Source organism: Meles meles, chromosome 9 (assembly GCF_922984935.1).
Source record: "Meles meles chromosome 9, mMelMel3.1 paternal haplotype, whole genome shotgun sequence".
Lineage (NCBI taxonomy): Eukaryota > Metazoa > Chordata > Mammalia > Carnivora > Mustelidae > Meles > Meles meles.
In genome coordinates, this window is record NC_060074.1 from 10,379,609 (window position 1) to 10,400,375 (window position 20,767).

Genomic DNA, 20,767 nt, shown 5'->3' on the forward strand with positions numbered 1-20,767 from the left:
TGACATTTGGAGACACTAGTCATTTCTCAATGAGAAAACTATGCCCATGTATCTTGTGAGAAGATTGGCAAAGAAAGGTAGGGACAGGTGAGAACAAGCAGCTGAGAGCTTCTCTGGGAGCCCTGACAAAACACAGGCAGGTCCTGAGGAAGGGTTTCTAGGAGAACTTCTGTGGGATTCTAAGTGAGAAACAGAAGTTATGGAAATTCACTTTTTTTCTTTTCAAGACCATTAGTCATTTACATGTGATAGTATAAGAAGGCTTTTCCTCCTTTTGTGTCAGTTGGTTCAGTAGGAGTTTATTAGACATTTGTTTTTTGTAGGCATCATGCCTACAGGCTTTGGGTGCATCAAGAAAAAGCTGGGGCTCCAACTGGAGAAGGTGATCACCCTTAGTATAAAGTAAGCTTGTCTCCTGCCAGAGGAACTAGAAAGGCATATGGGAATACCAGTTTACTTGTCAGCTAATGACAAGGGTTTTAAGCAAAAAAAAAAAAAAAAAAAAAAAAAAAAACAAACACAAAGGAAATAGGCAAAGATTTTGCCCAGGCAAAGAGAACCACCCCAAGGATTTGAGCTTGACCGTTGCAGAAGTTTCCTTCCACAAAGAATGGACCACATGGGGACATGATCTCCCTTGCTCCGTAGAAGGTAAGAAAGACTCACAGGTGCTGGTAGGTGGGGAGGAATCTGTTACTACCCCCAGGAAGAAGAGCTGCTCTGTACACAAAAGTGTTTGTGTTTGCTGGAAGGTAGTGGAGGCCGAGAGGGTGAACTTGCTGGGTCTAATTGGAAGTACAGCTGCCACAGCGATGACAGTACAGAGACAAACTCAGCAAGACATAACTTCACAAGTGGCCACTCAGGTTAGATAACTAACTGAAACAGTGTTTCAGAGGGAGTTCTAGCAGCTTATTGATGGTTTGGTAAATCTCAGATATATTTCAATTGTGTCTGAGTCTTATGATCTAAAATTTTGCTTTTAAAATTTTTAGAAAGAAAAAATAACTTAATGATGCAATTTCTTTTAGAAATGTTGTTCGTTTATTTGTTTATTCGGAAAGCAAGCAAATATAGAATGCTTCTATGTCCCTGTAACTTTCTCATCAATTTCAAGTCACTCGCAATTAAGAAACTAACCTACTATATCCATGTGGACCATGGTTTCAGGGTATTTCTCTCCACCCTCCTATCTCTATATTTTTGTGTTTGGACTATGCCTTACAGCTTTTGTTGAGCCTATTCATGTGTACATGTGTTCTAATTTATCTAAATGGCCTCCTTGTTAGAGAGGACACTAAACCAAATGAAATGGCTTAAGATAATAGTGTTAGTTCAGACAGTATAGGATTTTCTATTAATGTACTTAATTACCATATCCGAATTTGGAGCTGGTAGTGATTATATTTTCTTCCTAATTAAAATAAGCTCAGGGAAAGTATATTGAAAGGATTTGGCCCAATTCACTTTGGAAGTTTTCTGTTGAATAACCTCAGAAGACTTTCTAACTATTGAATATGCAAGGTGGGGGCACTTGGAATTGCATTTACTTGGTGGGGATACTTTGTTTCTTTGTATTCTAGTCTGATGGAATGTCTATAAGATGTCAAGATGTTTCTGCAGGCTGCCTCAGCTTGTGGATGCAAACAGAGGTCACTATAAGCAAAACAAATCATATCCTGCCTCTTGCCCTCTCAGTTGACATGGAATCTATAACCCCACTTTGAAAACCTCACTCACATATTTCTGGGAGCCTCAGGGAGCTTCACACAGGTCCACGGACACCTTTTCCACATAGTCTCCTGTTTTGACGCTTCTCCAAGAATTGGTTCTTGGGGCATCCCATGGAGCAAGCTTATTGCCATTACAGCACTGTCACAGTAGCGGATACGGTGGTTGGAGTCATTTGGTGTGGATTTCCTTCGGGAGCAAATTTAGATGCTATGACTATAGTGTAAGTTTAGGTTTCTTATTTCAGCTAGTTGAAGAAGTGTTAGATGCTGTAAGGTGCTATGTGTTTATATGAATTTCCTAAGCTCAAGAATTCATTAGATATTTGATATTTTCAAAATATTATTAAAGAAAAACGAATTTGCCTTCTTTCGAATAAAAAGAATAACTTCAAACTTTTAAATGATGGTGGTGTCTGAAGCCACGCTGAATTTTACATCTGGAGGATAGAACTGCTAAAGATCCAACTGTTGATTCTTGTACCAGTATTTCTTAGTTCTTCTCCTGCAGTCCAGTTAATAGCTTTTCTTTATGCTACTAAAGGGATTTCTAGAACTGTGATGTTACATTGTAAATTTTCTTGTTACAAAGTCATTTTATTTATATTTGATCTTATGTTCCTCTGTAATAGAAACAGCCATGAGTACTAGCCTTCTTTTGTATTCGAAGACCCAGATGTGTAGGAAGGCACTTGAATGTCCAAGATCATGCAGCTTGCCTGAGGGGAAGTCAGGTTTTGCATCCAGATCTCCTGGCTCCAAACCTGACACTTTTCCTTAGGTGGTCTTTAGTGGGTGGGAACAAGGGTCCCTTTTTCTTCGTACTCAATATTTGGGTACTCTTTATATAAGAATAGCAAGATTTGGTTGCTCTTGATAGGCTGGCATACAAAGGGCAACATATAACAATCTTAGTATCTATTCATGACTCTCTGACTTGAAGAGAAGAAACTATCTTTGAGACACATGAGAAGATATTCAACATCATCCGGGAAATGACAATCAAAACTGCAATGCTACATCATCACCTTATTCCAGTCAGAATGGCCAAAATAAAACACACACACACACACACACCCCAAAACCTTAAGGATTGGTGAGGATTTGGGAAGAAAAAAAGAACTCCTCTTGCGCTGTTGGTGGGAATGCAAACTGGTGCAGCCATGGTGAAAAGCAGTGGGAGGTTCCTCAGAAAGTTAAAAATAGAACTAGCCTGTGATCAATAATCACACTACTAGGTATTTTCCCCAAACATACAAAAACATTAATCCAAAGGGATACATGTATCTCTATGCTCATTGCAGTATTATTTACAATAGCCAAGATATGGAAGCAGCCCAGATCTCAGTCAATTGATGAATAAAGATGTGGCATACACACACACATACACACACACACACAAAGACACACACATATACATAAAGATGTGGTGTGTATGTACGTATGTGTATATGTGTATATATACATATATACATATGTATATACACATATATACATATGTATTTATATATATACACATATATAGAGAGAATGTTATTCAGCCACAAAAAAGGAAATCTTGCCATTTGCAACAACATGGATAGAGCTAGAGAGTCTAATGCTAAGTGCATACATCAGAGAAAGACCAATACCATATGATTTCACTCACATGTAAATTTAAGACACAAAACAAATGAGCAAAGGAGAAAAAGGAGAGAAACCAACCAAGACACAGATTCTTAGTTAAAGAGAACAAATCGATGGTTGGGGGTGGCACATGGGAGGGGGAAGAGATGGGTGACATGGGTCATGCGTAAAGGAGCACACCCGTTGTCATGGGCCCTGGGTGCAACAGAGAAGTGTTGGGTCACTATATCGTACACCTGAACTAATATTACACTGTTGATTAATTACAAGGAAAAAGCACCTAACTTTGAGAGCCTACCATATGCGACACATCCAACAGTTCTCCACAGCTGCCCTAGGAAGTAGATAGTCTGTTTTTACAGATGAATTATAGACTGAAACAGGTTTAAGCAACTTGCCCCAGGCCTCATCTGGGGAGTAGAAAAGTCAGAACTGAGATCCAGCTCTTCTTGTTCTTTCCGTCACATCGCCGTTGCCTCTTCCATGTCTCTAGAGGGACCTGGACAATAAAGAGATAAAGGAAAGAAGTCATGGGGAAAAATCCTGTCCTCAAGATGACCAGAGACAATAAGGTCTTCGTGGGTGTATGAGCCTTAGCAAAAGTTAGACCCTGGGCTGGCCCGACTCCTGGTTGGAAGGATCACTGCATACACGGTGTGACTTCAGAATCCATGATGGTTTCCTAAACAATCTTAAAAATGTTTCCGCCTGTAAACATGCTGGAGACTGTGTCTTGGAATCCTTTATAAAAATCCATATGCTTCTGGAAGGATAATCTACATTAGGGTTAATTTGCTTAACGGCAGATGAGGAAAGGGGCACTGTGGCTCTCTGCCATGAGCTCTCCGTTGAGGTCGTTGAGGATAAAAACCACACAGCCAGTGTGTTGGAAAGGGGTTGGTGTGTAGGAGCGGATCCTAGTCCGACAAGAGGAAGAGGGGCCGTGAGCTGCTGGGGCCCCCCAGCCCTGTGTGAGGTTGTGGAGGAGACAACGAAGGAAAGAGAGGTCTCAGAGGCCCGTTTTTGCCTATTCTAGTATTTATTGTGCTGCCAGTCCTACTTACACTTGTCCCCTCACATAATTTCTGTGGAAATTCTAGACGTTTTCCTTCATCGTTAAAAAGCAATGCATTTTATTTTCATAGACAGAATTTCAAACATTCTGTGAATTCTGATTCATTATTTCCCTACACTCCATAAACAGGATCACTCAACAGCAAAACATCATCGCTTGATTAATAAAAGCATACTCCTGACAGTTCGCGTTTAAGACATACCAGCTCATAATTGTTTCTTTTCTTGCTTCTGTAGCAAACTAACATTTTGCTATTGGTATTTGGCAGAACCTTACTACTGCTGCAACTGTTTCCCGAAATTCTGCTATTGTTAATCACGGAGCTGGCAGCCCACACTCGTCCTGCTGCTTCTGCAGACACTCATTTTAAGCTCGCAGCACCATAAATAGGATTCTCAGCCCCTGTTGGTTTGCCTCATTATCTTCTTCCAGTTTCTCACCGCGTTACACCCATAACTGGTCAAGCGTACCCGTAATTAATGTATAGTTCTCGACTTTCTCTTTCTGAATACAATATGCAGTTTCTTCCTAATAGGTCAAGGAGGTGGTTTTACTTGTTGCTTTAATTTTTAGCTAGCTCCTAAGTCTGCCACCCAATATCTTCTTGTATATGTGACAAAGCTCTGAAGCTTAGGCCAGCATGTGAAAAACAAAAAAGACAAAATTATTGAAGTTCATCTTTGTAATTACAGGACCCGATTTCTTTTCCCGTCTTGGGTTTCCTGCCTAGCCAAGTGGCAGAAGAGACAGCACTTACGTTTTGCATCCTGATTTTTTTCATAGATTTTTTTTTTTAATAAGAAGCATGTATAACTAAATTCAGTCTTGCTCACTCTACAAGGATCAGCATGTGGACAGGACAGCAGCCTCGAGCCATGAGGTCATCCAGAGTTAGCTTCAGTTTCTGAGAGTGCTGGCCCTGTCACACTCTTTCCTGATCAGCCTGTGAATGAAGAGTGAGCCAGGCGCAAGGATAAATCACCCACCATCTGGACCTGACTCAGGACATCTCAGATGAAGGGACATGGACTCCAGAGCACCCTTCCAAGTTAGCCGAGGTTTTGCTGGGCCTCTGTCACATTTGATCATCCCCCTGCCCAGTCTCGCCTCTGCCCCTTTCCTTTCACAGTACCTGCTTACCAAGACTCCAACTTACGATGGACACTATTTATTTTAAATCCATCCACAGTCCTCTGGCATTTTGGAGTTTCAGAAATAGAGATGTTCAGGCCTTTCTCTGCTTCTGAGAAGCTCCGTGTGGGTTAAGTGAGGCAGTCAGGGTGGGCTGAAGCCGGGTGGGGGCAAACACTGTAGACCCATTCACTGAGAGGCCTGTGGCTCTGGCTTTCTGGTCCGTCAGAGCAGTGCTGTGAAGAAGCAGCTTCTGTCTTCCCAACTAGCTCCACCCTGCAGATTAGAGCCTTAGAGATTAAAGGCCTGTCGGCTGCTTACAGCCTGGTGTTGGTGGGTGGGGCTTTTCACTGATTAGCTCCTTCCTGTCTGGGGAGGGAAGCTAGAGTAGCAGTTAAATGTATGGGCATTGTACTCAGGCAGGTCTGGGTTTTTAATAGCTTTATTGATGTATAGTAGACATACAATAAACTACACATTCAAAGTGTTTGGGGCACCTGGGTGGCTCAATGGGTTAAAGCCTCTGCCTTCCACTCAGGTCATGATCTCAGGGTCCTGGGATCAAGCCCTGCATCGGGCTCTCTGCTCAGTGGGGAGCATGCTTCCCCCTCTCCCTCTGCCTGCTGCTCTGCCTACTTGTGATCTCTCTCTCTGCCAAATAAATAAAATCCTAAAAAAATAAGGAGTTTGACTAGATAGATACTCACCCATGAAACTACCAGCACAATCAAGAAAATGATATTTATCATCCCTAAATTTTTTTCTTATCCATTTGTGATCCTTCTCACCTGCCCCTTCCAAGCAATAACTGATTTATACTTTATTATGGATTTGCCATTTTTCCAGAAATTTGGTATAACTGGAATCATTCAGCATGTATTCTTTTTTTGGCCTGGCTTTTTTCAGCAAAATTATTTTCTAAGGCATTTATGTTGTTGCCTGTGTCAGTTATGCATTCCTTTGCATCGCAGAGTAAAATTTTATTGTGTGGATTTACCATAGCTTGTTTATCCATTCACACTGATGGACATTGGAGTTTCCAGGTTTGTGTGTGTTGTTTTGCAAGTATAAATCAGCGATGTACATTCGTGTGCAGGTTTTTGTAGTGCATTTATGTTTATTTCTCCGGGAAGAGATCAGCAAACATTTTCTATAAAAGGACAGATGATAACTTAGGCCTTGCTGGACATTTAATCTCTGTGGCAACTCCTCAGTTCTGCCACTGGTGTATGAGAAAAGCCATTATATACATGAACGAATGGCTGCATTCAAATAAAACTTTATTTACGAAAACCTAAGACTCCTGCTCTAGGCTAAATACTTACAAGTGGGACTGATTATATGGAAAGTATATGTTTAACTTTATAAGAAACTGCCAGTTTCCAAGAATAGCTCACCTATTTTGGAATCTCATTAAGAACATGAAAATTCTAATTGTTCCTAATCTTCAGTGTTAAAAATTGGGTAGTGTGGGTCCTCCAACTTTGTTGCTCATCAAATGACTTTGGCTGTGATAATGGCTTTGCCTCCCAACATGCATTTGAGAACTGATTTGCCTGCATCTGAAAAAACTTGTGGGATTTTGGTTGGAATTGCATTAAATGTTTAGATCAGCTTGGGGAGACTTGACAACTATGCTGAGTCTCTGAATCTATGAAGACATTCATGGGGCAGAATGCCCTATAGTTGTCTTTTTGGGTACTATCTTTGTCTAGTTTTGTAGTGCTGCCTCATAATATGAATTATTTTCGGGACAAAATCATATAGAATTGGTGTCATTCACCTTCATTTTTGAAAGATATTTTCACTGGGTAAAGAATTCTGGCTTGTCTTTTTTTTTTCTTTTTTCTTTTAGTACTTTGAAAATGTTACTTTACTGTTTTCTAGCTTACACTGTTTCCCACAAGAAAGATACTGTGACTCTTACCTTTGTTTTTCCTTACAGATCTTTATTAACATGTGTACTTTTAAAATTCCTCTTTACTACTGGTTTTGAGAATTTGATTATGATGTACCTTGTTATAATTTTCTTTGTTTCTTTTCTTTTCTTTTCCTTTCTTTCCTTTTCTTTCTTTTCTTCCTTTTTCTTAAGAGAGAGGGAAGATAAGGGAGGGGCGGAGGGAGAGAGAGAATCTTAAGCAGGTTCCATGCCCAGTGCAGAGCCCAATGCTCCGTCTCACAACCCTGAGATCATGACTCAAGCTGAAATCAAGAATTGGATGCTTAACAGACTGAGCCAACCAAGTGCCCCCTTCATATTTCTTTTGTTTGAGATTTGTTGAGCTTCTTGATCTATGGGATAATAGTTTTTTAATGAAATGTGGGAAAATTTTGACCTTTATGTCTTAAAATATTTTGTCTCTTTCTGCCCTTTTAGGACACTAATTATCCGTATTTTTAGATCCTTGAAGTGTCCCCATGGTTCATGGATGCTCTGCTCACATTTTTCCACACTTTTTTCTTTTGATATTTCATTTTGGATAGTTTATAGTGCTTTGTTTTCAAGTTCACTGATTTGTGTCCTACTGTGTCTAATCTGATGTTATTGCCATCAATGTGTTTTTCATCACAGACATCTCTTAAACATTTAAACTCAGTCATCTTTACATCTTCTATGTCTCTACTCAACATGTTTCACCTTTCCTCTAATTCACTGGATATATGGAATATAGTTAAAAGTAATAGTTATGGTACAGTTAAAACAATAAGAAAATACAATGACACTGTTTTGCTGTCCTTATCTGCTATTTATTATCAATATAATTTCTGAATTAGTTTTGATTTTCTTACATGGTTGTAGCTTTTACTTCTTTACATGACTAGGAAGTTTTGATTGGATGCCAGATACTGTATATTATATCTTAGTGGGTGCCAGACACTTTGTATTCCCTTAAATATTCTGCAATATTTTGCAAAGCAGTTACTTAGAAATGCTCTGATCTTTTGGGCCTTGCCTTTAAGCTTTGTTAGAGAATTTAGTCAAGGATTATATTCTCCCTACTATTTCAAGCAAGAGACTAGTTCTCTAAGAAACGTTCCATGAATTATGAGGTTTTCCACTTTGTCTATTGGGAGCAAACACTATTCTTGATTCTGTGTGATCTCTGGACACTGTCCCCACCAATCCTTGCATATCTCTGCCACTCCTCAAGCCCCTCATCTGACCCTTGCCAGGCTTTAGGTAGTTTCCTCAAATGCATGCCTTCATTAGTAATCAACTGAACACTTGAGGGGTTCTTCTGCAGATCCAGGGTTTCTCTCTCTGTGTAGCTATCACCTTTCCTGTACTCTGTCCTATAAACTTAAACAATACTCAATTCTGATCCTCAACTCAGGGAGACCACTAAGCTCTGCTTGAGCTTCCTCTCCCATCACAGTCTAGAAATTTTCTCTAGGCAATAAAGTCGGGTATTCATAGGGCCCTGTCATTTATTTCCCGTGTCTCAGGGGTCATTGTTCTTTGTTGCCTGATGTGTAATGTAATGGGAGGCTTTGTATCACGTTTTTTTTTTTTTTTTTTTTTAGTTTTTCATGCAGGAAGAGAAATCTGATCTCTGTTATTTCATACTGGTCAGAATGCAAGTTGGAGATGAAGAAATAGATGAATAGAGCCCACTTCTTTGCTCATCTCCCATGTCTTGAAACCTTCCATACCCATACATGTGGAATTGAAAGAACTTATGGAAACAACCTCTGGCCCATATTCTCTGTAAATACATGTCCAGTTGAGTGTGGCAAGTGCCAGCCCTCCCACAGTTCATAACTTTCTCATTTGACCTGATGCTGTAGCTGTGATGTTGACTTTTATCCCTGTGGCATGCCTACTGGGCTTTATTCCTATCCAGGATGGACATTGGTGTATTCTTGTTGCTGATAAGCCTGGAAAGGGAGTGTATTCTTACTGTTGAGTAGATTCCATTTTTTATTGGGATGTAAGGCTCTACCTTCTATTTTTGGGTTAATATTTTAATAATTTCCACATAGAGTAGCTCACGGATGCTCTGACTTAACTATAATAGGTCTCCAAATTTGCAACAGTAAATTTTGCAAAAAATTGGTTTATAACCTAAAGAAGCAGAATTTAAAGTAGAAAATATGGTGGTGCTCTCTCTGGTCTGGACCTTGCCCCCTTATAGGAACACAAGTGACTGTGCTTCTTTCCTTCTTTGGGTACCAACCTCAGGTCCTTCTGTAGTAGACACTGGCTCTTCTTACATTCCTGGATGGCAGTTAGTGTCCTGGAACATGTCCTTAAGTACTCTTTTAGGATTGCACAGGGTGCCCATTAGCTAAACAGCAATATTTTAATTAGTGACAAATTACTCAGGAACTCTAGTCAAAAAAAAAAAAAAAGTAGAATAAGAGAGGGGGGTCAAAGAAACAAGAATAACAGGGTATTCTGCTAGGGCTACCATAACAAAGTACCACAGACTAGATGGATTATACAACAGAAATATATTTTCTCACAGCTGTGGAGGCTAGAAATCCAAGATCAAAGTGCTGGGAAGTTTGGTTTCTCCTGAGACTTCTCTCCTTGGTTTGCAGGTGGACACTTGTTCTCTATGTCCTCACATGGCTTTCTTTGTGTGAGGATACCCTGGTCTCTCCTGTGTCATAATCTCTTCTTTTTATAAGGACACTTTTAGATTGGGTTAGGGCTCATCTTAATGACCCTAATTTAACTTAACTACCTCTTTGAAGGTTCTGCCTTCAAACGCAGTCACTGAGGTACAGGAGGTTGGGGCTTCAACATATGAATTCAGGGGAGACACAGCTCAGTCCTTAGAAAGCAGAGTGTTGATCTCTGTGATTCTGCCTGATGGGTATGTAGGAGTTCATTATGTATTCTTACTTTTGCATTATGTTAAAAATTTTTCATAGTGAAAAGTTAAAATACCAAAGAAGTTAAAGCAGCTTGAGCTAACCTGGGGGAAGATTGTGCCCAAACAGTATTTTTGTAATTCTTCATGAAAACATTGTTTTTCCATTTTCTGTCCTTTTGTGACATGGTTAACACACATATAGACACACACACATTGTAACCTTAAGGGCCCTGAATTCTTTTTTTTTTTTTAATATTTATTTGACAGAGAGAAATCACAACTAGGCAGAGAGGGAGGAGAGGAGGAAGCAGGCTCCCTCGGAGCAGAGAGCCCGATGTGGGGCTGGATCCCAAGACCCGGGATCATGACCTGAGCCGAAGGCAGAGGCTTTAACCCACTGAGCCACCCAGGCACCCCAAGGGCCCTGAATTCTTGAAGGATAGTCCCTTCTATCCCCTCGAGGACAATGTCTCAACTTCTCAACTGCTACAAGACTCTCTTTGACAACATAATAAAAATGGTAATCAGCATTTGTATAGAGTTTTAGAAAGGATTGCACACATTTCTCACATACTTTCATTTGAGCCCCGGGAGGTAAGCAGTGTGAGTGATTTTATCCTTAAGGTAGGGATGAGGAAAGGAGTGTCTGGGTCAGTGACTTGCAGTGCCAGATCAAGCACCAGCTCTTCTGGTTCGAGCCACAACTTCCCCCATGGGAGTGTTTCCTTTGTGAGAGAGCAAGGGGTTATAACTTCCATGTTATTTTGCTCTCTCGGTTGCAAGAAACTGTGGTTGAATGATGATACCTCTGGAAATGACCCTTTTAAAATTGCTGCCAGTTTTTGTTAAATGTTGCTATTTCAAATTGTCATTTAATCTATCAATATCAAAACCTACTTTCCTATTTAGCTGATTGTGTTTAATACCTGAAATGCTGAGCCTTAAGATGGTTTTATCCTTTTGGAAATGATTAAATTTATGATGTGGATACACAGGACAATTTTATGCTGTGTAGTATATTTTGCTTTTTAATCCAATAGACACTTTTAAGTATTACCTTTTTTAGGAATACTGCTTTTTCATGTCTATTAATTATCTTGATATGAACAGAAATACAGTTCATTTCAAGAGGAGGCTAGGCTATAAATTAGGAAAATCTTTGCTGTGAACTTTTTACTTCATTTCTTTCCTCTGATATATCCTTTCATCATTTTATTTAGGAAACAATTTATATGTACTGCAAGAATTCACAATGATTCCCCCCCCCCCCCATGGACTAGAATACCAAATTTTGCTTTCTCAAATAGCATATGCAATAGGGAGAACTACTGGAAAAAGAAAAAAAATCTGTTTTTCTCCTTCTTGTAGACTATCTCCTTTCACTTCTCATCACCTATACTGGAAGGAGAGACCAACCTTGAGGGGGCTCATGGAGGTTGAGCCCCTTCCCTGTCCCTTGGGTGTAGAGATTACTTAAAAATATACTCTTTTAAAAACATAACAGGCCAGTTTAAGAGTTTCTAGATCACTGAGGTGGATTAGCCTGGATTTTTCTAGAGGTAAGGAGTCTGATGGTTGGATAAGATAGAAGTGGAGAGACCCAGGAGATAGCCACTTTCAGAGAAAAGGGAGATAACATGGCCTGGGGATTTCCTTGAGAAGTAGCACTATGCCCAACTTGCATGCAGTTGTCTCATAAGGGGTGGTTGGACAATGGCCGTGTCCCTGGACACTAAGTGCTGAGGCCCTGAGGGCAGCAGTGAGGGTCGCTATGGCTAAGCCGGCTGCTGAGGAGAGAGCTGTGGGAAGCAGTGCCTCAGAGTACTCAGGTTGAGGACTTGAGGGACAGCAACAGGTCAGGCACAGCAGAGCAGGGTTGGGTGGCAGAGGGAATGACAGCAATAATGAAAACCACCACAAATACCAAGTTCCAGTTCTATTATTTCCTAATCATTCACCCATTTATTGTCCTCTGGTTAATTTCTCATTATTTGTTGTGTGTTAATGAATAGTTCAATGACTTTTTCTTTTTTTTTTTTTTTATTAAATCTCTCAGATTCTTAAATGATGTCAAAGGGACTCCAAATTGTGTCTGGCTCCAATTTCTTTTCTTTTTTTCTCCCCCCCACCCCCACCCCCGGTTCCAATTTCTTGACACACTGTGCTTCCTATAGTGTCTCAAACTTTAGCACACACCCCCCCTTTTTTTTTCCTAGCAGACACCGGTATGCACAGAAATTTATTTCTAGATCTTTGTGTCATTTGGAATGGTTTTGGCTGTGTTCTGGTTTTCTATTTTTACTTAACAAAAAACTCTAGAAAATTTAATGTTTTAAAATATATTACCTCTCATGATTCTAGTTGATAGTATTTAGTCATCCCATGCTTGATGACTAAGCAATAGGAAACGCTAATACAAGAAAGAAGACAAATATGCAATGATTATACAAAATGAAAAAAAGTAACAATTCTAGAGCACTTTATATGTAGTTTAAAGGCCTTTCTAAATCTGTTATCTCTTACAGCAATGCATTAACTATATTCTGACTTTTAATTAGACAACTAGGCAAGTATAGGTTGTGGCTACACTAAGAAAGACATTTATAGGAGAGAGGCTATTACTGAAGGAAGAACGTGATTTCTGTAATTATAAAAATAGGAGGAAGGACTCTCCACTCTGAGGGAACAGCATGGACAAAAATTCCGACCATGAACTTATAGTAAGGGAAAAATGGTCTAGGAACTAGAATAAGGCATACCTGGAAGACTGTAAGAGGGAGATAGTTTGTGAAATATAAGTGAGATTTTATGAGACTTACTCATTGGAGAAAGACACAATGTGGAAGTCCTGGCTAAATATGACTTGTTCAGAGCAGCACACCTGACTGCAAAGCATATCTTCATACATGTGATTTTATCATATTACTGAGTTGGCAAATTTACTTATTATTCAAAATGGCGACAACTACTCCTGGTCTGGAAAAAGTTGCTTTTTCTCAATTTTTCAGGAACAGGCCATTGAGTAATATAACAATGTCACATGTTATTAGAGACCTAGGGTTAGGTACTAAGGCCAGCACAAGAGGTAAAAATCATGAAGTGTTAAATATCCTTTGAAAATCCCTTAGGAAAGTGTCATGGTGGAGATCAACATACCACTTCTTACAGAACATCTTCCAACAAAGAGGTTCTATAATTGAAAACCAGGTAAAGTGTTGATGTTTAGATGACTTACTCTACAAAACTCCCCTAAATGTTTGAATAGAATAGCTCAGCAAGATGCTCATATCATGAGAGGTATGTGGGCACCAAGTGGCCAAGGGAATAATGGATTCACATTCCCACTTGGGGAAGCTCAGTAGGTGGAAAGTTGCAGAGCTATTTCTCATTATTGTTCTCTATCTTGCTCTCATTTCCTCTAACACCCCACTTGCTCCTTGTTATGGAGAAGAAGTAAGTGATTTGTGGATTTTAAGAAGGTATATTATTGTCCACCTACTGGTGGCAGGACCATCTTTCCTGTCTGGAGAGACTGAGCTGAATAGCTCGAGGAAAATTTTGGGAGACTCCTCATCTCACCACCTCTTGAGTCTGGCATGCAGCCAGCTTCCCTTCCTTCCTACCCCACTCCAGTTCCTCTTTAGAACCAACAATGACTGGCAAACTGAAGGTATCTCTAGGCCCCAAATGGGCCTCTAGTTACCTAAGTGGCCACTAGAGATCCTGAAGCTGCTTCCCAGTTGATAAGAACTTACTGAACTCTTTGTGGTGCCAGGCTATATGCTGTGTGGCAGGGACACTGGAAAACGACTGAGTCGCAAACCACATCTCAACTAAAAGCCAAGAGTTGAACCCTTGTCACGAGTCTTTGGACATTACGACACACATAGAAATTTATGTCTGTCTCACATGCTTGAAGCTGTGCTATGTGTTAGCTCTCTATAGATTGCTTTCATATAAAGTTATCAGTAAGATAAGAATTCATGAAGTTAGGGAACATGCAGAAGGACCATGACAAAAACACTCATCAAGCATAGTTTCAAATGTCACATAAATTTGGGTTGCATGAGAAGAAGTGGTGACATGAGGAGTAGCAGTGGTGGCATGAGGAGTGGGTGCAGCAGCGTGAGGGACCACCACCTGGTTGGGCCTCCCTGTCCCCTTCTGCCTCTCTCATTCTATGCGTGCTCCTGCTACAGGTAGGGGGCCAGGCTCCACAAGCAGTTCCACAGAACTACCCAGGTGAGGCATGGGAACTTAGTGTAAGTTTCTATTGATGGCAACCAGCTGCATGGCAGCAACAATAGCTAACACATCCTTGGAGGCCATGCTTTTGGGCCTGTGTATCACATCCATTCCTGCTGTTGGTACTACTTCTTTCACATACCCATGTGGCAGCACTGATGTAACCAATGACATGACCAAGGTCAACTGGCCAGGTCATTTTACTTACTTATGAATTTAGCCTCTACTCTGTTGGCCAGTGAAAGGTCCTCTTTACTGTGGAGGAGATGTTCTAGTGTGCCCCATACCCACTGGGTCCCTAGAAAAATTCACTGATTTGATAAGGTCTTAAATCATCTTAGAGTTTATCTTTTATCCTAAGGATAAAGACTTTTTATCTTTTCCTAGAGTTTTATCTCTTATCCTATTTTATCTACAATCCTAAGGATTGTACATGTTTCACCTAGATGTCTGGAACACTTGCCACTTTTGGCTCAATTTGATTGACCTGATATATTTATATAGAGGACTAATGTGAAAAAGTGAAGTTCATGGACATATCTAGGCAGACCAGATACCTTCAGATTATATTTTGACTCACATTATGGTCCACTATATAGTCTATACAATATACATGTGAAAAGAGCATACATTTTCATAATAACTAAGATTATTGTTGTATAAATATATTGTAAACAAGTTATATGATTGCATGTTCAATTCTCTACCACTATATATCACTATATATTCTATGTTTAAATATCACTATTCATATTTTTTCTAGGTTCTCTATTCATTAGCAAACAGGGTATTAATATTTCCAACTATGGATGTGCATTGGTCTATTTTTCCATCTCATCTGTCCATGTTTTTTAAAAATGTATCTTATAGTTCTATTATTAGATTCACAGCCTTTAGGATTTATATATTGAAGAAGTAACCATTTTATGAATCTGATAGGTTCCTATTTATCTTGTGTTATACTTTTTAAGTTACCTTTGTCTGCTATTAAGATAACATACCATATTTCTTATGCTTAGTGTTTGCTTATTTTGCAGTTCCATCTTTTTATATTCAACCCAGCCAGGTTTTCATAAAATGTAGAATCTTGAGGCCACAAAGTAATTGCATCTTGCCTTTTTATTCAGTCTGACAATCTCTGCCTTTTACATAGAATGTTTAGTCCATGTACATTTAATGTCACTATTTATATAGTATGGTTTGATTCATCTATATACAATGTGTTGTATAGTGGTACTACCTGGTTTTGATTTTCTCTTCTTTCCTTAACTTCCTTGGAGTCAACCATTTGTGTTTTATTATCCAATCTTCTTCATAAACTTTTTAGTTGTGTCTCCCTATATTATTTTTTAAGTTTTCCTAGGGATGATAATGTGTGCATTAACTAACCAAGTGTACTTAGATTAAGTATTGTACATTTGCAAGTAAAATGTTGGCACAATAGTGAAATTCCATTTATCCCCTATCCTTGGTATATTGTTTTCATATATTTTACATCTGCTTATGAAATAGACCCTACAATATAATTTAAAAAAGTATTATAAATTTGTGTTTTAAAATCATTTAAATTAGTCACCATTCTAAAAAACATAAAACCGTAAATACCTTATGACACATCCATTGCCTATTCAACTGGTTTCAGCCTCACATTTTCTTCAAAAATCCCACCCATGAAATACAAATCAAAACCACAATGAGATATCACCTCACACCAGTCAGAATGGCTAAAATTAACAAGTCAGGAAATGACAGATGCTGGCGAGGATGAGGAGAAAGGGGAACCCTCCTCCACTGTTGGTGGGCATGCAAGCTGGTGCAACCACTCTGGAAAACAGCATGGAGGTTCCTCAAAATGTTGAAAATAGAACTACCCTATGACCCAGCAATTGCACTACTGGGTATTTACCCTAAAGATACAAACATAGTGATCCGAAGGGGCACGTGTACCCGAATGTTTATAGCAGCAATGTCTACAATAGCCAAACTATGGAAAGAACCTAGATGTCCATCAACAGATGAATGGATAAAGAAGATGTGGTATATATACACAATGGAATACTATGCAGCCATCAAAAGAAATGAAATCTTGCCATTTGCGACGACGTGGATGGAACTAGAGCATATCATGCTTAGTGAAATAAGTCAATTGGAGAAAGACAACTATCATATGATCTCCCTGATATGAGGACATGGAGAAGCAACATGGGGGGGGTAGGGGGATAGGAGAAGAATAAATGAAACAAGATGGGATTGGGAGGGAGACAAACCATAAGTGACTCTTAATCTCACAAAACAAACTGGGGGTTGCTGGGGGGAGGTGGGACTGGGAGAGGGGGAGGGGGCTATGGACATTGGGGAGGGTATGTGCTATCATGAGTGCTGTGAAGTGTGTAAACCTGGCGATTCACAGACCTGTACCCCTGGGGATAAAAATACATTATATGTTTATTAAAAAAAAAATTTGGAAGGGGAGGCGAACCATAAGAGACTATGGACTCTGAAAAACAACCTGAGGGTTTTGAAGGGTCAGGGGTGGAAAGTTGGGGGAACAGGTGGTGGGTAATGGGGAGGGCACGTTTTGCATGGAGCACTGGGTGTTGTGCAAAAACAATGAATACTGTTACGCTGAAAAAATAAATAAAATGAAAAAAAAAAGAAAAAAAAATCCCACCCACAACCCTATAATTTGAGGGAAGGAGAAACCTAGAGAATTAATGCCATTCTCAGCCTCCAGGCTGGGCATTGTCCTAAAGTCCCCTGTTGCCCATCTCTGTGGTGGGCTTCGGTGTTTGCCATATCTATGGGTTGTTTACTTTCAGTTCCTTTAAACTTCCAATGGTATGCCAGTTCAGACACATCCCAGACACTTCTGTCCCTTTCTCCTGCCTGCATCTTACCTTCACCTCTGCCCCCTGCCCCACCACAGGATTTTAGCCCTTGGCTATCTTTGCTACTTTAGTGGTGGGCACACACTGAGGGGATTGAGCATGGGAAGATTAATGTCTGTGTGAATGGGAAGGTATTGGGAACTTTCATAATCCTTATCTTTCCATAATCATTATCCATAATCCATAATCATTATCTTTCATTTCCTTTCGTGACAACAGAGACATTGGATGCCAGTGTTGCAAGCCATGACTATTTTCGAGATTTTTCTCCCACCTTTCTTTTAGCACTTGCTTTCAGCAATGAGGAAATGGCTGAGATTCTCCTTCAGTCATTCATGTCCGTTTCCATTGATGCTACAGTCTGAGCAATAAATAACTCTTGGCTTTTCTCTCTGTCAGCTTTCCCAATATCCTCTGCCTTTTAGCACATCTACAGTTGCCTTTGGTCCAAGTTACTAGAAAGAGAATTCCTTAGCATTCTAGGTCCCCTTCCAGAGCTTATTCTTATTTTAAAATCACACACCCAATGTTGCTGTTATAGTTCAGTGTGTTTGGATTATTGCGGTAGTTTTCTATGTGGTCCTCTCCCTCTCATTAGCCTTAACTTTCTCTTCCTGCACCAAACCATCAGCTACATTTGGTTTTTAGAAAAGGAAATCTGGGGGCACCTGGGTGGCTCAGTTGGCTGAGCGACTGCCTTCGGCTCAAGTCATGATCCCGGACTTCCAGGATGGAGTCCCACATCAGGCTCTCAGCTCCTTGGGGAGTCTGCTTCTCCCTCTGACCTTCTCCTCTCTCATGCTCTCTCTCACTCATTATCTCTCAAATAAATAAATAAAATCTTAAAAAAAAAGAAAAGGAAATATGATCATGCCATATTCTTGCTTGAAATCCTTCATCAACTTTCCCTGTTTATAAGATAAATGCTTCCCTTCATGTAAGTCTCTGTTCAAATGTCCTAAACAGAAAGGTCTTTTCCTTACTTCGCTATCTCAAATAGCTCCCATCCCTCACTCTGTACCTTCTTATCCTGGCTTATTTTCCTTCTTATCACTCTATGCCATATTATGTATGTTTGTTTCAACCTCCACTAGGATATAGGCCCCATGAAGGGTTTCTCTATTTACTGCTGTGTGTTGGCATGTAGTTAGGTGTTCAGCAATTGGCTGTTGATTATTAAATGTAGAGTGAAAATAAGATAAAAATATTTTTCATAATCCATTTGCCACTCACATTGAGAGTCTCTAGCCCTGCTGTCCTCTACCATGCACCACCCCCCGCACAGGTACTACCTTCTGCATACAGAATATGCTATGCCCTTTTGGATATCTATAGTGTGGGGAAAATTTCCATTTTTGCTTAGGCTTGTCTTCCGTCTTTCTACATCCCCAATCAAACAATGATGATCCCTTCCCATCATTCAAGATGAAGCCCAAACATTACCTTGTCAGTAAACACCTCCCTTGACCTGTTCCACAGTCCCATCCAAATGCCCTCACTTCTCCCACCAGGGCACGAGGCTCCTTTCTCTAATACCTCTTTCATCCTTTGGCACTTGGGGAAGAGTTCTCCTTTGAGATGAAACACTGCAGCTATCTATTTAAAAGGGAGCAGAGAGTTCTGATTATAAGTATGGGATCTGGACTTGCATTGCTAAGGTTTGGCTTCATGATTTACTGTGATTTTAGGCTTGTTGATTAATTTCTGTTTCTAAGTGTGCTCATCTATTAAAATGAAAATAGTGGTAGCTATATAGATAGAAGGGCATGGTACATATTAAGAACTCAGTTAATGGTATCACTGATAATGATGGTGTTACTCTCTGTGACTGTGAGTGCATTGTTGGCAAAAAAAATTTCCTTTGGTGTTTAGCAAAGCCTCTGCCTTCCAGGAAACTCATCAGTATTGTTTATTTCTATCTCTTTTTCTTTATCTCCTTCTCCTTTCTTTCCCCTCCCCCTTTTTCTTCTTAGCACTAACTGTTATTTAGTCTATATTGTGGTTGGATACTATTCACATATGTATAAAAGGAATTCTGTAATAGTGCAAAACATATGTTGATAGAGGTAGGAACAAAGTTTGGTGCTTTGGGAATTGTCTGTGGATGGGCTACCACATCAGCACAACTGGAATACAGACTGATATCATTTAGAAAGTGATAACCACATTATTTTGTAGTAACGGTTTACAGGGCATATTTAGCATGAGGGAGCAAAAATACCATAGGCAAATAAAATTTCATTTTTAATATCTTGGGTCTCTAAAGAATCTAATATTGTAATTTAAGTCCTACTGATTCCAAGTTAGGTGTTCATATTTATTTTTGATTCTACTTACGCCTAACTTCAAACAAACTTTTGAGCAGCCAAAGGATGAACTGGGGCTTCTGGTTCTCTTTCTTCCTCGCCTTTTCTTTGCCCTTCTTCCCATGCTTATTCCCCAGTCTAGCCCTCAACTTCGTTTATCCAGTAGTTTTGTCATCCTTAGAAAATCTATCCTGCAGCCTCCTTATTTATTAAAATCTTTAATAATTCATATTTTAATTTAATGTAAATACATTTATTTATTTAATGATTCATATTTTATTTTTCACATCAATTTCAGAAAAATATTTTGCACATAATTTTTAAACCTAATGTGAATTCTTCTGTGTAACTCAGTATCTTTTGTGTGTGTAAAAGAAAAAATGCAGACAGTAATGTCTCGACCACTTATTTGTAGTTTGATCATGGGCAAATACACTGACTGCTCTGAACATTGATTTACTTATTTGAAAATTGGGGGCCACTTATACTGACCTCACAGGGTTAGTTTTTGGGAGAAGTAAATCTCCTTATAAACATTAAGTGCTTAACACAGTACCTGACTCAGAAGGCAATCAATTCATAAAAACTTAAACTCTCAGAGACTATGGAGAACTTGATGTTATACCTCAGAAAGGCGGTGGCAGCTGTTTATTCTTCTTACAGAATAGATGACCTAGTTTTATTAACTCTTTCTAATCTAGTTTCATTCCAACCTATGTTCTTCCCAACTGGCTTTAGTAATATTGTCAGAAAAATCTAGACAGACGTGGAGGGGAGGAGGAGAGCATGTTCATAAAAGCCCAAAGGATCTTTCAGGAAGGAATGGGCCCAATTTTGTTGTGCCTTCATCTACGATGTTGTTTATTTTTAATTTTTTAAAGATTTTATTTATTTGTTTGTCAGAGAGAGAGAGAACAAGCAAGGGGAACAGCAGGCAGAGGGA

General features: G+C 39.5%; 1 pseudogene; it reads left to right on the forward strand.

The window, feature by feature from the left end:
* The first annotated feature begins 328 nt into the window (after nt 1-328).
* LOC123950372 overlaps nt 329-20,767 on the forward strand; it is an 87,270-nt pseudogene continuing 66,831 nt past the window's right edge.